Here is a 20,668-nt window from a genome sequence, read left to right as displayed (position 1 = left end):
GACTAGCCCGGTCAACAAATGTAAAATAAATAAATAAATAAATAAACTATTCGAAACATTAGATATCAGATAAAAGGGAATATTCTTGTAATTCCAGAGTAGTAGTTTATGTCGCCATGTGCGATTCATGCTCTGGTTTCTACATAGGAAAAACTGAGCATAAGCCAAGTCAGACAATCTATGAGCATGATTACTCTGTTAGGAAAAATAATTTGAATAATGCATTGGCCAAACATATTTCTGTCAATATGAACCACAGTTTTTCTTTTGTAGTAATTGACCAAGTTACTGTTGATGAGAAGAAGCCTTGGGGTTTACAGTTAAAAATAAATGAGCTGAAATGGCAAATCCTCTTTCAAGCAGATAGTTTGGCCTGGCATCAATGATCGCACTTCCATCTCGGCCATATTGAAACTAAAAGCACTTGAAGAAAAAAGGTTTTAAGCAACAAAATTAAGATTGTTCAACAATTTGTAACAATAAACATTTTCACACATTAATTTACAGATATATCTAAATACAATAACTATATATACCTTTTTTAAATATTTTATTAAATTGTTTTTAATGAAGTATTGGCAGTTTTTGGTTTATATAAGGCAACAGTTCTGTGTTTTAGCTCTATATCATAATGACTGACATTGTTTTTAACCAATAGAAGTAAATGTTCGGGTATTTAAGATGAATGCATGTAGATTAGTTTGTCTGATGAAGTTTGAAACTTGTTCAAACAAAAGCACTAACCGTTTGTTACTGGAATCATTAAATACTTGGTGGTTTTATATTGTTCAACTCGTGGTTCCTTACATTTCAACATTTGAATATTTGCTCCAGAGGTGCTTGGATTTCAGCTTTGTGTGTTTTTGAATCACGGACTCCGCATTGCTGGGACTGCTGCACAAATGCCCTCAACCTGCAGTGTGACATGAACTGGGCATGTTGGCAGCTCAGATGTGTGTCCCACACAATCACCCTGCAGTGGAATGGGCACCCTTCCCATATCAGGCAGGGTAGCTATTTACACTTTTGCAGGCATAACCTGGATAACTGGATGGTTAACTGCACATACACCCTTGGGATACCACCTGTGTTCCTGTTGGGCTGGGGCATCAGGTGCTGTCTTGCATACACATGGGCTAACATGTGGCCTAGGCATATGGCTGCTCAGGGCCCATAGCCTAGTAACCTCATATGGTACCAGGAATACCAGATTTGGACTGAGTACTGTGACAGACTGTGTTGTGTCCACACCCATCACTGCCATCGACTGTTAGGTGTCCCCTATGGGCAACGTTATAGTACCATGTCATACAACTTACATCTGACAATTAGGTGAATGGTAATACAAGTGCATGTGGACATTCCAGCAACAACTGTGCTACAGCATAAGTGAGAGCAGTGGAGAAGTGCATATGTGGTGTAGGGTGCCCTCCTCGTAGGCGTCTGACACCTGCAATACCCAGATGTCTGTGGGATGTGTACACGTGCCTGATAGATGTAGACCCACTGACAGACAAATTTGGATTTCTGGACACCGGTTGGACAATACACGATTGTTGTCCCCAGAGTTTGGGGAAAGTGTGATATGCCAGACCCCTGGGAACACATTATGGTACATTAATATCTGGTACTGTATTCATTCCCTTACATTGTATGCTGAATATGTATGCACTGTTGCTGAGGCAGAGCCAGTGTCCCCCCACTAAAAATGCTGATAACCTGCTGTCATGCTGCAGGGGGTCACCAGGTATGCTAGCCATAGGTGTCAAACAATGAGATACAGATGTGGGGTACACAGTGACCTAGCCAGAGTATGTCAGGGACACCTGGACAGTCTTTGAATTAAGCCTGTATGACATTCACAGACTGAGAGGGGCTCACTGACAGTACATGATGTGATATGCTAGCTATATCCACCAGTACTTACTGTCAGTATTGTACAACATACAATCCAGTAGCAGTCATATGTTATCTGACCATTGTTGGGGTAACTCAGGGGCCAAAGCTGTGATCTGTGTCACTGCAGACAGAGCCATAAGGGATGGCCATAAGTGCTGGACAGCAGACTAGCAGCAACCTGTCCATCCAGGAAATATGGTTGAGATCTACTGTGCAAATTCCTATTTCCCATGACTGCATCCCCCCATCTGCATTCCATTACATGCTTAATTCTATGACATACTTGATATATATTGCTGTACTCCTTTGTGAGAGGAAATACACTTGTAGCCTCCTACAGAATTGCAGTCTGTCTTCACAAAGGAAGTGTCAGACCTGTTTACCATAGGCAGCAGCTTGCCCTTTTGTAGGTAATGCACATGAACAGGTGATTGTTTGTGCACCAGTCTGTGACTCCCACTAGCTAATTGCATCCAGAACAGCTGGGTTGCATTGCCATTAGCCAATGACATGGGAAGAAAGTCCTATAATTAAGACCTTCTTGTAGGCCTTGGCCCTTTTACTGGCCTGTGAGGAGGACATTATCAAGGTGTGGGGGCTACAGCATCACAGAGGGTATGTGTTCACTGTTCGGATTGATGTATGTCCACAGTTTTGCACTCTACGTTTGGCCATTGTTAACAGAGTTTGTGATTCTGTGACAGATTACTGTTTAACAATGTATGTTGGGCTCAATAAGGAGATGGGCAGGTATGAGTGTCATCCTTTTTATCTGAATGTGCATGCTGCTGCAGTTCATGCTGGTGTATCAGCTGTATATGTTTGTAGGGGGTGACTGTGATACATATCCCTGTCACCTGAACACCCCCCCAACCCTTTAAGTATGGCTGTTGTGTGGATGCCCTGTTCTATGTGTTTGGGAGGTATGGTAGGTCTGTATCAGGTAGCTGAACATACGTCTGCATGTGTGGCAGGCCGCAGCTGCTGCATTCTGGGGATTGTGAAGACACTGAGGGACAGCAAGCTGTATATATCAGTGAGGGAACAGTGTCAGCTGTTGTGTCAAGGCATGGCCAGGGTGAGGGTACCCATTACAGTCCAGGTGAGGCATGTGCCTCTGGTACATATGTTAAGTAATAGTACCATCCAGACAGTGGTAGGGGAGGTTCAGGACACACATTGATATTTGTGACGTGTCCCAGCCTCCAGGCCTTTGACATGCTACTGTGGGTGGCAGTGACTGTGGTAGCAGCAAGCAGGTCTGCTGGACATTGCAGGGCTTAGTTATTTGTAGGTTGTATTGCTGAGCATGTAGTTGTCATCCAACAGATTGGACTGTGGGCCTGAACTGTGGGTGTCCAGATGTCAGACATGCTGGGAATGTTACAAATAGAACTACAGAGTAATTATTATGGGAAGTGTAGTTGCAAGACATATGTGTATGCATATTACACAGGATTGGCATGAACATGTGTGTTTGGATAGCTATGACATGTGACACTGACCTGTCTGTCTTGCTTTTGTGAAATCAATCTGCACTGCCTTGCTATTACGTCAGCACACAGAATAGCTTTGATGACAACCATACCATACATAGGTGACACGACTGTGGACATTCTGCAACAGTCTGTGCAGTTGTCAGCTGTACCTGATATGGTAGGCCTCCCATCAATCCATCAGCATGTCTTTGGCTGTGTACTGGTTTGGTGTCTGCATCACAGGCCCAAGTACGCTGTTATTTATCACATTATATGTAGAAGTAGTGTCACTGATAATCAGGATATCTTTGTAACAACACCAGTAGTTCCCCAGAGTTGAGTTGGCCTACTGGTGTATTCCAGTGAACTGTAGTTCAGATGGTCCTGGGGCAATACCTGGCAGGGGTGTCTTTTTTTCCCTAATGTTACATCACTGTACTGTATGATATATTTAGAAACAAACAGGAATTCCCCAGGGCTGAGTTGGCTTAGTGGTGCATTGCTTTGACTGTAGTGCAGAGGGTCCTGGGTTCGAGACTTGCCAGGGATGGTTATTTTGTTGCTGGGAAGAATAATGTCAGAATCATAGGTTCATAGGTAGGTACTAGGCTATCGGCCCAAGGGCCTAAGTAAGCCTAGCCAACAAGGTTCCCTGGCTTATGCCACCCAAGAAAGCTATTTTCCTGTGCCCCTGTTGAGCAGAGCCACCAAAGTGATCCCCGGGCTGTATTTCCTATTTCCCATCCACTTATCAAGATTTTTCTTGGAGTGCTAATGAGGAACTTTGCTTAACATAGATGGGTAGCTTGTTCCATAGTATGAGAATTCTCTGGAACAGGAATCTATCCTTCCAGCATGTCCTGTTTATTGTGGTGACAAGGTTTAGGTCCCTAGAGCGTGTAGCTCGCAGGGATTGGGATTTCTTTAAGTGTAACATGTCCAACAGCTCTGGGTTTGACCTAGCTTTATATGTTAGGCAGAGATCACCTCAGAGTAGGTGATATGCTACAAAGTAAAGCTGTAGTTTTTTGAGGCGGTCAGTGTAGGACATCTGTTTGAGGTCAGTAATCCTCTTTGTGAGGTACTTCTGTGACCTTTCCAGCTGCTGCAGATATCTTGTGAGGTGCATTCCAGAAGGGGCATTGTACTCTCTAATGGGTCTAATGAGTGTCGACTAGAGGGGAACAATGACCTCTTTTTTTCCTAGATGAGAACCCTTTTGTGATGAGGTGTGCCATGTAGAAGGATTTCCTGACTACTGTGGTGATGTGATTATCAAAGGAGAGACTACTGTCCACCTGGGTCCCCAGGTTTCTTATCACACATTTGGCGTTAAGTAGACTGCCGCCTATGTGGTAGTTCATGGGTACAGAGTTTTTACCAAAGGGGTTGACAATGCACTTTTTGGCATTGAGCTTGAGGCCATGGCTCTGACACCAGGCATCTGTCTCAGTGAGGCCCTTCTTTAGGATGTCCATATCATTTGGGGATTCAACTATGGCTCCTAGTTTGCAGTCATCTGCAAACTTCGTTAACCAAAGGCCTTCTGTGTTAGCCTGTACTTCAGAGAAGTAGATAAACAGGAGAGGTCCCAGGACTGAACCCTGTGGTACTCCACATATCACTGTTTGTAGTCAGATTTGGAGTCTGCAACTTTTACAGTGTGGGTTCTGTCAGTGAGTCAATTGGCAACCCATCTTGTGATGTAGAGATTTATACCTAGTTAAGTGAGTTTAGCTATAATTCCGGAATGGGGGATGGTGTTGAAAACCTTGGTGAGATTAAGATAGGCTGTGTGAACCATCTTACCCTCATCTACAGCTTTGGTGACTGCCTCAAAGAAGTCAATCAGGTTCAGGATGCATGATCTGCCTTTCATAAACCCAAACTGGGTGAGGTCCAGAGTTTGTCTTTGTTTGAGTTCCATGATGATACGTTCAATGGCCTTACAGACCGGGCTCATCAGGCTAATAGGGCAATAGTTCCCGGGATCAGTGGTGGCTCCCCCTTTGTGGAGTGGGATAACTGTTGGTGTGCACCATTCAGTGAGCACAAAGCCTGATGTGAAACTATAATTGAACATGGTGCATAGGTGGGGAGCCAGTTTGTTCTGAAGTTCATGTAAAATGCAGCCTGGGATGTTCTCCAGTCCCATGGATGCTGCGTTTTTGGCTTTAGAGAGTACAGATTTTACCTGAGAAGTAGTGATTACAGGAACTCTGCATTCTTCTTGTACAGATATGGGCCCTTTAGGGGGTGAGAGGAGGGGGGGGTAAAGTTAGCACTAAAACTATCTGCCAGGACATTGGCAATATCAGTTGACTCTGTAATTTTTATGCTGTTGTGCTGTAACTCAGAGCAGATCTGGGTGTTGCCATTGAGATTCTTGACATAGTTATAGAATGCTTTGTGGTTTTCCCTAGAATCAGTGGTGATTTTGTTTTTGTACCTAGCTTTGGAGGATCTTATAAGGGATCTCAGCTTCTTACTGAGGCTGACCAGGGAACTCCTCCACTCATGGGATGTTAATCTCTTTTGCAACAGTTTCTTCCTTCTGTTGTAGAGTTTGTTTATAGCAGGGGACCACCAGATTGGCTTCCTTTTTTCGGAGGATAGTGTCTTGGTTCTGTTTGGGATAGCACGATCCATGCACTCATGTACGTGCTTATAGAGTGCATCTGTGTAGGATTCAGCAGTCGTAACTGTGTTGTCCATCTGCGTGGGTGTCATGAAGTTCACCATGTCTGTCTTAAGAAGCATGAAGTTGGCTTTGGAGAAATTTTTTACCATGATTTCTATAATGGGGGGTCAGGGTGGGATGTGGATATCTAGGGTGATTAGCTTATGGTCGGATCTCACCAACGAGGAGTTGACTTCAGGTGTGAAACACCGGTCACTCATGTTGGTAATGACTAGGTCTAGGATATTGTTGCCCCTGGTGGGGATGTGGATACGTTGATCCAGGGCATTGGAATTTATGAATTCCAGAAAGCGTTGAGCAAAGGAGTTGATACATGAGTAGTTTTCCCAGATAATTGTGGGGTAGTTGAAATTGCCCATTATTAGGGTGTTTGGTTGAACACTAATATTTTCCAGTATATCAAAAAAAGAGAGGTGGGAATCCTGGGACATGGTGTGGGATCTGTAGCAAGCTACAATTTGGATTCCAGTTTTGCCCAGAGTTAGTTGTACTTGGATAACCTCAGATGCAGTATGCTGAGCAATTAGCCTGGAGCTGTGGATATCCTTAATGAATATGGACACACCTCCGCCTTTGGTGTTCCAGTCCAGGTTAGGTGGCCAAAAAGTGTGGTATGAGTTATAGCATGGGGTACTCTCTGGAGCCCTGAACCAGGTCTCAGTCACTGGACAGATATCGCTGTTCTCCATTTTAAAGAGTGCCTCGAGGGAGTGGATTTTGAGGTTTAGACTTCTAGCACTGAGTAGCATTACCCTCAGTTTTTGCTTGCCTGTTCCTGTTACAGTGGTGAATTTGTCATTTGAACCTTGCCTAAAAAAGGCACTATAGGGCAGCAAGAGCCTTAACCAGTATCCAGAATCCCAGGGGTGACAGGTGCAGGCCATCTCTGGCAAAGCATTGTAGTCTGTTGACAATGTCGTCCCAGACAGACAGATACTGGATCCCCTTAGAATGACACCAGAAGCTTAGCCAATTGTTGAAGTCAATCATTTTGTCCTTATACTGCGGTATCATTCTGGATGATGGCAGGATGCTACTCAGGGCTAGAGTCATACCAGCCTGGGCTACAAGATCAGAGAGCACTTCCATGTCTTTTTTCATGTAGTCCAGGGAGGTACATCTCAGGTCATTCACACCAACATGGACAATAAGAGTAATATTTGTACTTGTTGTGCAGTGACTTGAGTGTGTGGGTTATGTGGTGGATCCTGGCACCTGACAGGCATCTGACTGTAACTTTCTCCTTGTTCAGCCTGGTGAGTGGGACATCAGTGTGCCTGACTGTAGAGTCACCTATGACTAGTGTGTTGGGTACGTTGTTTTGCGTTATGGGCTGTGGTTGAGTGGCACACTGAGTCTGTGGGCTATGTGCCATTTGGGTTATGTTGGGGGGAGGTTGCTTGCATTTCTGCTTTGGAGGTCTCTGTTGTTTGAGCAGATTATTATTGAGAGCCTTTGCAAATATTTTTTGTGTTTCTGCGTGTGGATTTTGTTGGTGTAGGTTTAGAGGGACTATGTGATGAGTGTGGTGTGGTGCAAGTGTTCATCTTCTCCTCTTGACTGTCAAGTACAGTCTTGGTTGAAGAGAGCTTTACCTCCAGTTTAGCTAGATAAGTGTATCTCTCACAGGTTGTGGTGTTGGGTGGTAGGAGAAGAGGGTTGTCTGTGTACATGAGGCAATTGCTACATTGCCCCAAGATGCCCAGATTCATCAGATAGACAGGAGAGAACACTGGGAGCTGACCCTTGGACATGCCTGAATAAAAAACTACTTTCCTCTAGACAAGTGAGGAAAGTGAGTATAAGAGCTGTTTTTCTCTAAGCAAGTGAGGAAAGTAAGTACAAAAGCTGTTTTCCTCTAGATAAAGAGGAAGGTTGAGTGCTGCAGTAATTTGTAGCTTATTTAGTGCTAACAAGTTCTGAACAAGTACTGAGCACGAATAAGCAAATTCAAGTGCTAAAACTAAGAATCTGTACCTGGATCTTGTGGTAGCTAGACTATCTAATGCTTATCACTCCCATTGGGGTCCCCTATGAAAGACCAAATGCTCAGAATCCCGATGCACAAATTACCAAGACCAGAAGGCCAGTACTCCACATTACTGAAAGACGAGAAGCGCGAAATTCAAAATCCCAATGTTAAGAGATATTGAGTTAGCACTTGTGATGTTGCAGTTCAGGTATGTGTGTAAGTGTGTTTGTGAGGGGCTTTAGTCTGTGTTTGTGTGTTTTGTGACAGTGTGGTGTGTGTGTGTGTGTGTGTGTGTGTGTGTGTGTGTGTGTGTGTGTGTGTGTGTGTGTGTGTGTGTGTGTGTGTGTGTGTGTGAGAGCGACTGTAATGTGTGGGTGTGAGTTTGCCTTGTGTATGTGTTTGTGAAATCTCGGAGTTAGAATATTAAAGTAGGGGGGTGTGGGGGGTGTAGGGGGGCTTTCCCCCCTGCTTAACTATAGTGTAAGATTATTTTTTGGGGGGGACAGTGTGTATGTGAATGTGTGCACTGTATGTGTGTTGATTGTTCACGATTTTAAATTTCCCGCTTGTGGTCTGTCAGTCTTCTAGTCTTTTGGGTATTTAGTCTTGGGATTATGGGCATTGGTCTTGTGGGTTTTCGGTCTTTCATAGGGCACCCCTCCCACTGATAAGCTAGAATGCTTCCCTCCAACACAGAAAGGCTTGGGGGGCTCAGAAGCTTGCAAACAGTCCTGGATACAGCAAATCTGTATCTGGATTAGACTAGTTACAGGAAAGGTGGAAAACAAGCACAAATGTGGGCTTTTAAACCAAAAAGTTGAAAGAGATGGAAAAACTGCCCAAATGACCAATAAACTACAATTTCTGGGCCAGAAACCACTCCTGTGGTAGATAGGCTACCTAGTGCTTACCATTCCCACTGATAAGCTAGAAGGCTTCCCTCCAACACAGAAAGGCTTGGGGGGCTCAGAAGCTTACAAGCAGTCCTGGATACAGCAAATCTGTATCTGGACTAGACTAGTTTCAGGAAAGGCAGGAAACAAACTTAGAAATGTTTTTCTTTTTAAAGTGGAAAGGGAGAAAGGAGAAACAGAAGATAATTCAAAATTAAGGACCTAAGTTGCTTGCCCTTCACAAATGTTCTCTCTGTATTGGGTAGAGTGAGCTAGTGACACTAGACTGGAATAGAGCTGGGATAGAGCTGAACAGATGAGACTGGTAGGAGTGTCTGAAGTCAAAATATGATCTCACTGTACTCGGTTGAGTGAGCAAATGATATAGACCCAGGAGGAGTGTTCAAACACAAATTTACAGGAGGGGTGGGCAATTTATTTATTTTATATTTGTTGACTGGGTTTGTCCGACTGGGCTACAAATGCCCATTTTCAGCGGAGACCCAAGGAGAAAAGCACAAAAAGAAAATAGAAATTTTACATATTAAATACATATAGAAATACATTCATCCTTACCACAGATTACTGCATTACAGTGTCACACATTACATTCATCAGTACCACACATTATTGCATTACAGTGTCATACATTCAACTGTGGCAAGTGAAATACATAGAAATACATTCATCAGAGGGATATATTTCTAATTACATATTATATACATAATAGTGCAATAGTTACATAGCTGAAATATTTTACTAGTTATGTTTTTACAGTGATGTACCAAGACGAGAAGATAAAGTAGTAAGTTTGTTTATTGAAGGGAAGGAAGAGAGAAGAGAAGTAGAATGTCATAGGGGAGTGTTTACGGGGCATAATTACATTGGCGAGTCCATTTTTCATGAAGGTATTTTTTTGTAATTCCAAAGCCACCAAGATTAATACCAAAACAAGAACAGAGAGGACGGGCGGGAAACTAATTGGAGATAGGGAGAGACCACAGCATTCTATGAAACAATTAAATAGAAAAATAAATAACTACAGAGAGACACAGACACAATATTCAATGAAACAAATAGAAAGAAAAATGAAATGCAGTACAATCTTTAACACTGCAAGTTTGTACTTAACTCAGCTAGTAATGCAGTCGATTGTAGGTATGTAGTAGGAGCCAAACAACTCAGGTATTCAGCAATAATAAATTCAAAGATAGGGTGATTAAAGCAGTTTTAAACAGGTCTGCGTACGTTTTTGAGACGCACCGCGATGCTAAGCAGTGCTTACTCCTGCTTAAACCCATGCTATTTCAAAAAAAAGGTGATAGGAAAGTGGTGAAATGGGGGCGAGCAGGGGGAAAACATTATGAAAGGCAGCTAGGAATGTGCAGGATGGGTGTAGGAAAGGACCATAGCTCTCCATTTTTTGTGCAGCAACAGCTGTGCATGATGTGGACAGTTTGGAATTTGATGCCTCACACCCTACAGGGAGGGGTGTGGGTGACATAACTTTGTTGATTAATTCATGGGAAAATTGATTAATGGCAGTATATGTGGGTGCAAACTGGAGAGCTATGTGTGGGATGACATTTTTTTGGGACAGTTGTCCTTTTTTTTAAGGTGAGAGTGGAATGTTTGGGAAAGGTTGTAGGTACATTTGGGGAAGTAAGTTGGGTAGGAGAGGTTGCATTTGCCAACAGACAAAACAGCAGACAGGGGTAGTGTATGACACATGAGGGGGGTAAACACCTTGGATGGGGATGGTGGTTGGGAATCAGAGGACCAAGTGCCCCCAGATGGAAACAGTGATACTGAGGTCCCCAACCATGAACAGTCACCACTGCCCCTTCACAGCCCCAAAGGTGGCTGTGCTGGGGGCTAGGTGCCAGGGCCAGCCTGCCCCTCGAGGTGCACCAGTCTGACCTCTGGTGCATGTGGTTATCCAAATCCTGCTGGATGACCATGCACACCATCCCTGGAAACTGGTGTCTGATGACAGGGTCCACTCCGCTTCCACACCCAGGGGGGGACTGTCCCTGTCCCCTGAGGCAGTTCCACCCAGGGCAGGCAGGACCCAGTGGAGGAGACAGATCCAGGTTGGGTCCCAGATGTGCTGGGACCTAGTATCGTAGCCAGATGAGGTGGGACAGGCAGATCTGCTGGGATTGGCCTACTCAAATGTGCTATGTTGTTGCCTTTTTTGCATCAATAGTAGCATGTTTGATGATGTCATCTGTATTGCACAGTACCTGGGATTACTCACTTATATCAATGTGGGTATAAGAACATTTATTGCAGTACACTCAGAATGTACTATAACTACTGGTAGTAAACAATGTACTCTTTCTTATTTATTGTACTATATATTACAAGATCTGTACTCACCACACGGTCTGCACATCCTCAGTAGGTGCTCTGCATGGGCCTTTAAGTTGCGAGCCCATTCCTCTGCTGCTGCAGGGGGAAAAACACACCATTATGCATACCTGTCTATCAGATATTCATACTACAATTTGATAAATCACCGATTGCCCTACTTACAAACTTCTGGGACATTCTGGTCCCAAGCATCTTGGATCCATTGGGCCATGAGAGCCCCTTTCAGGTCATCATAATGATGACTCACCTGCTCACCAGTGTGGGGGAGTCCAGTGGCATTGGTGAGCTCATGTCCCAGATGGTCCCAGGCCTCAGACTCCACTTAGCCGAGGACTGCTTAGAATAGGACTGTTTAGCAATGCTCAAACCAGCTAAGCAGAGCTGAGCGATGCCAAGTATTGCTAAGATAGGCCCTGTTTAAGCATTGCTTTACATGGCTTAGTAATGCTTAGCAGGGCTTAGCTATGGGCAAATGTCAGTTACTTCATACATAAAAACCTATTCAAAATAAATGTTCATTAATGATACTTCATTCTTAAGTGTGTCTATTTTACTTCATATCTTCTAAACATATGCATTTCACTATGTTATCTGTTACTTTAATGTATTGGACACTTGTGTGAAACTGGGGCTTTTTATACTCAGGTCTCCACTGTAAATGGGCTTCTGGTCAAGCTGGACTAACCCAGTTAACATATTTCAATGTATACATAACAGAATAAAAAAAGACATTCCCCTATAGCATGTAAAAAGCTGAATAGTCAGGATTTGACCTGTACACCTGCTTTACATGAGGCCATCACTCTAACCATTTAGCCAGTATGGCTCTGCTGCTAAGCTGCTTTATATACCTCTTACATTTAAGCACTGCTGAGTAATGTGCCATGCAAACATGCTCAGCTAAGACTAAACTTGACCTTTTGGACAAAAATTAAAAGCATCCGATTTCTATTTTTAGATGTCTGGCATGTGTTTATTGCTAAACAAAAAAAAATACACTGGGACAAAATGACATTACCACATTTAATTACACTGCCCTACAGCACTCTGACATTACAGAGGATGTTTTACGGATGCTGTAACATACCCCCTACATATTTACTTCACATACTGATCTGGACACTGTTATAATTTAATATTTTAATGCCATATGGCACTTTGACAGTCCAGAAGGTATGTTACGGGCACTGTAATACATCCCCTGCGTGAAATACACACTTCTAGTTAGAAGTGTCCAAGGACACTTCACTTAAATCTTTTAGTGCCGTACGGCATTTTGACAGTGCAGAGGGTGTGTTACACATCTCAGAGCACTGTAACACACCCCCTAGTATGGATTCAGTAACCGTGTACATGGATCTCCCTCAGTAGCATGCCTTCATGAATATACAAGGTGTGCTACCGAGGGGGAGCTGCAGACATGGCCACGATACAGTCTGTGTAGGGCTTACATTATTCCTACATGGAGTTTATTAAATCTGGGGGATTATCTAGTTAACAGCAACATACTACCATTTCTGAAGTAGACAGACTTTCAAGTTTCCAGTGTGATGTCACAGATCCAAGATAAGACAAGACAAAGTTTAAAAAGTTGCGAGACACCAGCGCATCTTCTTCATGCAACTTCCTTATGTGAGTTGCAGTGCATTTTCTACCTAAATCAGACAGTAAATCTTAGAAAACTTTAAATACATAAATGGTATAAAAATGTCAAACAGTACTTCTAAAGTAAAGACAGCAGTAAATGTGTAGTTTAAAGTTAAAAATTTGGTAAAGCAGTATAAAAAAAAAACTGTGTTCCAGAAATGTTCATTTAAATTTCAAGGTTATTAGTTCAGGAATGTTAAATCTTTCTAAATGCAAAAGAGTTACAGAAGCATATTGCAAAAGACCACTGCTTCATAATTCGCAGAATGAGTGAGCTTCTATCAGTTTGGTTTTGGACTTGCGTAAATCAGTGTAAATGCTACAGCACATGTAATTCAAAATACAGAGTTATGTCACAGTGTTGTAAATACAGATGTCAACACAGTCAGTATATGTAATGTGGGGATTTCCAGGCCAAACAGAAAGCAAACATTTCAAATACATATGTTCAGAATGTAAAAAATTCTAGTTTACACATAATTCAAAATGTAAAGTTCCAGTATTGCAGATACAGGCCTTAAACAGCCAGTGCATGTAATATGCAGATTTCCAGACAAGGCATGAAGAAAACATTTGTAATGTGTCAAGTTCACATTATTTCAAATGCCGATGTTCAGAAAGTAATACATTCAAGTTTATCGAGTGCAAAATATTGCACTGAGGGAGATAAGAGGAATCAGAGTGCAGATTTTAATCAGTTTGATAAAGAAAATACCAGCATAAGTAATTTACAGACTTCAGGGCAAAGTAGAAAAGAAATGCATACCTTAGCTCAAGTCAGTTTGTGTTTCAGGGCAAAATAAGAAACTTGTACTGTAGCTCAAGTCAGCATTGTTGCTTGTTCTGTAAAAATGCATTTTCATCTTATCCATAAAGGGTGTGGCAGTCTTGGCACCAAACCAGATTATTTATATGTCATTGTTTAAGGTTAAAAGAAATGACAGTATTTTATGGTTTACAGAAAATAAATTATGAAACAATGTGCTGATTAATACAGACACATCAATTTCAATTACAAGTGGACCTCTACTAAAACACGAGTGCAATTTTCTTAGGATTTAAAGGGTCAAAGATTACAACAGTTAACAGTTCTAAGTGTAACAGCTTTCTACTAGATATGGACGTGTCATCAGAGTTACATGTTTTAGACTTCAGTAAAAAGGTTTTATGGAAAATTAAAAATGTTACAGAATGTAAAGTAGTGCATACAGATGATACTTGTAAGGATTCGTATGCAGTAGATTGCGCAAATGAACATAATTGAATGAAAAATTTGTTACAACAGGAACACACAGCATTATAGGTTAAAGATAAAATACATTCCAGATCAGCTGCCATAGTTGAAGTGCAGGGAGTCAAGTTACCACATTTTTAGTGACAGTATCTTAAGACATACTGGGAGTGGCCAGTAAGGGAAAAAAAGGTAACAGTACACATTTACCCTTCTGGAAGTGTAGGTTATAGCAGAAATGACAGGTTAATTTGCAGAATAAAGAGTTTACAGTTACCGATCTGGCAAATGATTTTTTGTGCTATTGTTTTATTTAGCATTAAGATCTTTGAATTGTGGTAGTAAAGTGTTGTAATGCATATATAATATCTTAAGACAGACAGAAAAGCATTCACAGATATTAAATGATGTTTTGCTAGTTTACCAAATGTAAAATTTAAACTCAGTGTTACATTTTAAACGGACAGTACAGTCAGATGTTTAGATCATATCCAAGAAAAGAGTGCAGCATAAATATTGTGTTATTAAAGCCACAGGTTCATATCTCATGTTTGAAAATAAAGCAACTTCACATACCATAAAGGGCAGACAAGTAAAGTTCCAGAATTAGATCAGTTCAACTCTAGTAATAAATATGTATATGTAAATAGTTCAAGATTGTATATATTTCAGTTTACCAAGCACACCACAGACACAGACTTGCGTAACTGAGTTATCCAATTACAGGCCAGCTCAGCGAGCAAAACAAAAGACCGTACTATATGCCATAAAACAGTATGGTAAAGATCACTTCAATATTATTAATGATAGTTTTGTGTAAAGAGTTTTTACCGTTTATCCAAGAAAATTGTAGAAATTTTTGCAGCATTCAGTAGTACTAAAATAATTAAATGATGTCAGCTAAAGGAATGGTTATGTTAAGACGGTGGAAACTTGCACACTAAAATTACAAACTGAGGGTCACAGAGTTAACATAGGAAGTTCAACAGGTAAGGTTTAATTTTATGAAGATGCAGAAATGCAAAAAGAGTGTTAAAATATTAATACAGTGTCAGATTACTACTTTAGTTTCATTTGCTATTATGACAGGGAAAAACAATGCCAAAGATCTCAGCAGAATTTTGTGACTGTAGGTGCTGAGATGTATAGTCAGCATAGTATAGAACTCAACACAAGATTAACCTGCTTTGCTTATTCTGCAGCTTGAGTGATTTAAAAACAAAATTCTGCTGAGATCTTAACAGCCAATACACCATGGCTACAGGGGGGATTCTACATGATGTGGAGCACCACAGGAGTCTGAAAATTTTAAGGTGAGACTGAAGTCTGAGGGCAGTCTGTTTTTGGAAGCTGACAAAGAAGGACCACTCACATACTTCATCTTTTCTTGCTCAACCCACATCTGATGAAGTTTTACAAATGAAAACATAATTCAGAACGTTAATGCAGAGCTTTGTTTTTGTGCTTTGGTTGTGCCATTAAAGGAAGAGAATTCAACTGTCTGTGAGCTTTATTGTACACCTTCCCAGGTCTTTTGTTTATTCTAAGAACTAAGCCAACACGGGAATGGAGAAAGAAGATTCTACTGATAGGAATGACTGCAATTAGGGATATAGACAAAATAGGTAAGAGGGAGCTGGAATTTATTGGAGAAAACTGGCAAAGGAACCAGGGTATTGGGAGTAATTAACCAGAGAGGGAAAGTTGATAGAATGCAAAGATGCCATGAATTTATTTGGACTGCAGTTTAGAAATTGTCTTCCCTATCAAGGATTGATATCAGAGTATATAGGCAAAAAGAAAGAAATAGGGGGGTCCTAAATGAAAGACCAGCACTAGAAGAGTTTTTAGTATATTCTAGAAAAGAAGCTGCCATTAAAAAAGGAATAATTAGTAAAGTATATAAAATATTGCATGATAACTATAGGAATCAATTAGAGGAGGTTAGAAAGGATTGCGAAGAGAGATTGGATAAGCAGTTCATAAAGAAACAATGGGAGGATATATGTATGTCTCCAAAATATTCAACAAAATCTAGAGGATTTAGGATTTTTGCTTGGAAATGTTTACATAGATATTTTTATACCCCAATTGGACTCCAGAGATCTTTTCCTCAGATAGATAGCAAATGTTGGAAGGGTGATGGAAAAGGAAGAGGTAATTAGGAACATATTTTCTGGGAGTGCTATGAGTTGGCGGACTTTAAGGATTCCCTGCAGGATACATTGTCAGAGATGCTGGGTGAGCAGATTGGTGTGATGAGGGAGATGATTTTTCTGGGCTATGATACAAAATTTGAATTGCTTAGACATGGTAAGGCCTTGTTGTCTCTAATTATAGTGGCTGCCAAAAAATCAATAACTAGAAAATGGAAATAAAAAATTTAAACCAACTATATTAGAAGTAATGAATATAGTAACAGAGAGAAAACAATTGGAATTGAGATCTTTAGAAAAGGTTAGGAGCAAACTACATAGGAAAAAAATAGGAATTGTAAACTACATAGGAAAAAAATAGGAATTGTGGAAACAATACATATAGGGGAGGAATGAGATTTAAAAGAAGGCAGGACATGATGAGCTATGTAATGTTTGACTGAAAATGATTGGGTAGATAAGTGATGTATAATGCTTGTGACTAGGAGTGTAACAGTATGGTTTGTGATGTAAAATGCTTGCAACTAGGATTGTGTCTGTGTGGTTTGTTTTAATATATATAAATGTATGATTGCTTATGTCATAAGTGATGGTTTAATAAAGATGTTTATTTAAAAAAAGGTGCAGGAATTGAATAATTTATGTAATGTTGCTTAGATTATATGATGTATAGCAATATATGTGAAGCATAATGTTTCTAATTTTATCTTGTTAATGCAGTTTGATCAATTTTATATAAATGTAAATGTGCCTGTGTCACAAGTGATAATTCAGTAAAGATGTTAAAAAAAAAGAAGACGTGGCACATAAAAAGAGAGACTAGCACCTGTTCAGTACATTTCTGGGTAATTAACAGATAAAGACATTAATTCTGGTCTCAGTCCAGTTTCTTTCAGTCATTCCAGTTTATAGCAGTATCCGTCAGTCGTATCAATTATTTCAGTGTTCCTGGGCCCAAAACAACTCCAGGCCTCCTGGGAAATCTCTAAGGCCTTCAGACCTCATTCCTTGCTGGAACAAAAAGACAAATTAATTTTAAACTGCCTTTTCTCCTGACTTCAGGGACAGGCTGAAAGACAAGACAAGAAAAAAAAGAGAAAAAGAACAGACCAAGGAAACGTGAGGATACCCATCTTATCTCCTTCCTTCCTTCAAGGTGCCTAAACCTATCTCCCATATTTGTTTGGCTTTGATCCATTCAAAGCCAAGTAAACCAATACCTGCCTCTGATAGGACCCAAGGATTCTAGGCTCACATCCTAATCTCAACAACCTCATTCAGGTCTTATAGGAGTATCATCAGTATCAGTTGGGATCACTTGATGAGGATCTTTGTAAAGGCTCAAAAGATGTGTGTCATTTCATACCCCTTTGTTTCTAGGCTGGCTTGGGTTGGCCCACAAACTCCAGTAACTACTGTTTCTTCTCCGACACGCATTTTTTGACTGTGATTTTGAAGCTGATGACAATACCAACACATCCTCCTTCAACACTGGATAAAATCTATTGATGCCAAAAATTGCATTCAATGCATTCACCCCCAATCCCTTGGAGCAGTGTGTGTCTCAGTGCTGAACCATTGACATTAAGCCCATGGGAGCATCTAGAGTTCCATTCTCCCTGTCAAGGAATTTTGTATTTGACATGGAACCAATCATAGTTCTGGAGCCAACAGGACTATTAGTGTCTTGGGTTCCCATGGAGCAGTCTTCTCCTTTTTTTGTTTAAGCACCTTTATTAAAAAGCCACTTAATGCATAGGCACATATACATTATTAGAAAATAAACCAAATCATATCAACATGTTTCCATTTACACACACTAATACATTACATGTTTTCTTTCTAACAATTGTTTTTCAGTCCATCATTACATAAATCACTCAATTCCTGCCTTCCTTTAACACTTACTCCTCCTGCTCCTGAACATTATTCTGCATGTGTTGTCCACCAAAATTCCATTTATTTCTATGTAGTTTGCTCCTTCCCTTTTCTAAAGATCAGTCTTGCATTTCATCTTTTTTTAAATATTCAGTACTTCAAATTCAATTGATTTAGATTTTGATTTCCATTTTCTAGTAATTGCATTTTTACAGTGTCTAGATCCTTAGTCTCAGATTAAAAGACTCATTTCCATAGTTAAAGCCATTTGCTTTTAAAATATTTCTTTGTAATCTGTTGGAAATGTTTCTTCTGTGAACTACACCTCTCTTGCCTGTTTTCTATACCCCTACTTGCAGTCACCCCTATTGGCAAAATCTCCTCTCTCCACTCATGTGTTGCTAGTTCTTAGAATACCTTCTGTAACTTTATGGATATAATATTCTCCATGGTGGTGGCCATTCTCCTTGAGGATCTGCATCCAAAATCTCACTCTATCCTTATTTCTTGAACTCCCTCCTTGCATCATTATTATCCCTTTCCACTTTGAATTATAACATTTTGCTTGTATTGTGTATATGAATTTTAACTGTGCAGCTCTAGAATATCCCTTCAAGTCAGGTAATCCTAAACTACTTTTATTGGGAGGATCAACATCATCTTATCATGTCCAAAGTCATGAGTGGTTACATAATTTACAGATCTAGCTTTTGTTTAATCTTCAATTTTATATCATGAAAAGACGTGTCAAAATGTTCCACAGCACTGAGATGTCCTTTTTTTGATTTATCAAGTACAAATTAATACTGTTTGCAAATAAAGCCAACTTTTCTTGATTACAATACCAATTATATCCTTGATTTTGCAAGTCCCTTATTTTCTTTGTCAGTGCATCTAAATATAAAGCAATAAGAAAGAGGAAAGAGCACACCTGTGCTTGGTCCCTCTGTTCACACACAACTTATCAGAGAGGAACATTTCCACTTTAATTATTGCCTCCGATCCTTCATATATCCTAATTAAACTCATTATTTTATCAGAGAATGCCAATGCTTGCATTGCCTTACTCATAAAATCATAGTGTAGTCTGTTGAATGCTTTCTCTGCATCAAGTCCCACCAAAAACAGTGATATTTTCTTACATTGTGCTATCTTCTGGTTCATCATTGTTCTGTTAGTTTTGTCAAATGTTTGCCTTCCCTACACAAAATCACATTGAGCCATGTCTATCAGTGTTAGCATTTACCATTTTTTTTAGCAAGTATAGATATCAAGACTTTATAATCATGGTAAAAAATTGAAATGAGGCTGAATCTGATGGGTCTTTACAATCTTTGGGAAGTACAGCCACCACAGTTTTTTTTCCAAGTTATTGCTGATATGCCTTCTGTTCCTTAAGGAAAGCTTTGGTGCCATCTGGGGTGTACTTGGGTCTGTTGAGGTTCATTTTTTAGTACTATATGAGCATCTCTTCAAGGGCAGTGATATCTCTGTGAGATATACCTGTCCTCCAAATCATTGTATTAATGTTGCAGAAGATGTTTAGTTCCCATGCTTGAGTATTTTGGTTACTTCACTTCCTCAAGTCAAATGGAAAGTCCATCAGTAGTGGGATGGAGGATGCTTTGTTTGCTAGACACAGGTTACCTCTTAGTCTGTAAGAGACTGAATATAGTGATAGAGCTTTGAGGTAGTCCATGTAGGATACATTGTTTAGGCCTTGTATCCTTTTTGTAAGGTATCTCCATGGACTTTCCAGTTGCTGCATATAACTGGACAGATACATGCCAAAAGGGGTAATATGCTCAATGACTGACCCAGTGAGAGCTGAGTAAAGCAGCCCTGGATCTAGAAGCAATCCTTCTGTTTGAGTTGCACAGTACTGAAGGACTTCCATACCACAGTGGACACATGCTGGTCAAAAGTTAGGTCACTATTCACATGAGTTCCCAAATCCTGAACTACTGGGTCAACTGTAAGAGTTGTTTTGTCAATGTGATAGCTCCCTGGAGGAGTCAGCTTTCTAAAGGAGATGATGATGCATTGTTTTGGCATTTAGCTTTAGTCTATGAGTCTGGGACAAGCTTTCGTATAGGATGGCAAAGTGTTTTGGGGATTCAATCACTGCTCCTAGCTTGCAGTCATCTGCAAAGTTAGCCAGAGCCCTTGGTATTGGCTTCTACTTCTGAGAAGTAGATGCCAAATGGAAGAGGCCCCAGCACTGAACCCTGGGGGACTCCACTGGTGACTTGTCTTTTTATGGAGTTAGCGCCCCCTCTTTTGATCTCTTGCATCCAATCTATGAGTCAGTTGCCAATCCAGTGAGCAACAAAGGTGTTTATTCATAGGTTCATAGGTAGGTACTAGGCTATTGGCCCTAGGGCCTATACAAGCCTAGCCAAAAAGGTACCCTGGCTTTCACCACCCAAAAAAATTA

This window comes from Protopterus annectens, chromosome 8.part0 (assembly GCF_019279795.1).
Source record: "Protopterus annectens isolate FY-2018-M chromosome 8.part0, PAN1.0, whole genome shotgun sequence".
Classification (NCBI taxonomy): Eukaryota; Metazoa; Chordata; order Ceratodontiformes; family Protopteridae; genus Protopterus; species Protopterus annectens.
This window is presented reverse-complemented; position numbering follows the sequence as displayed.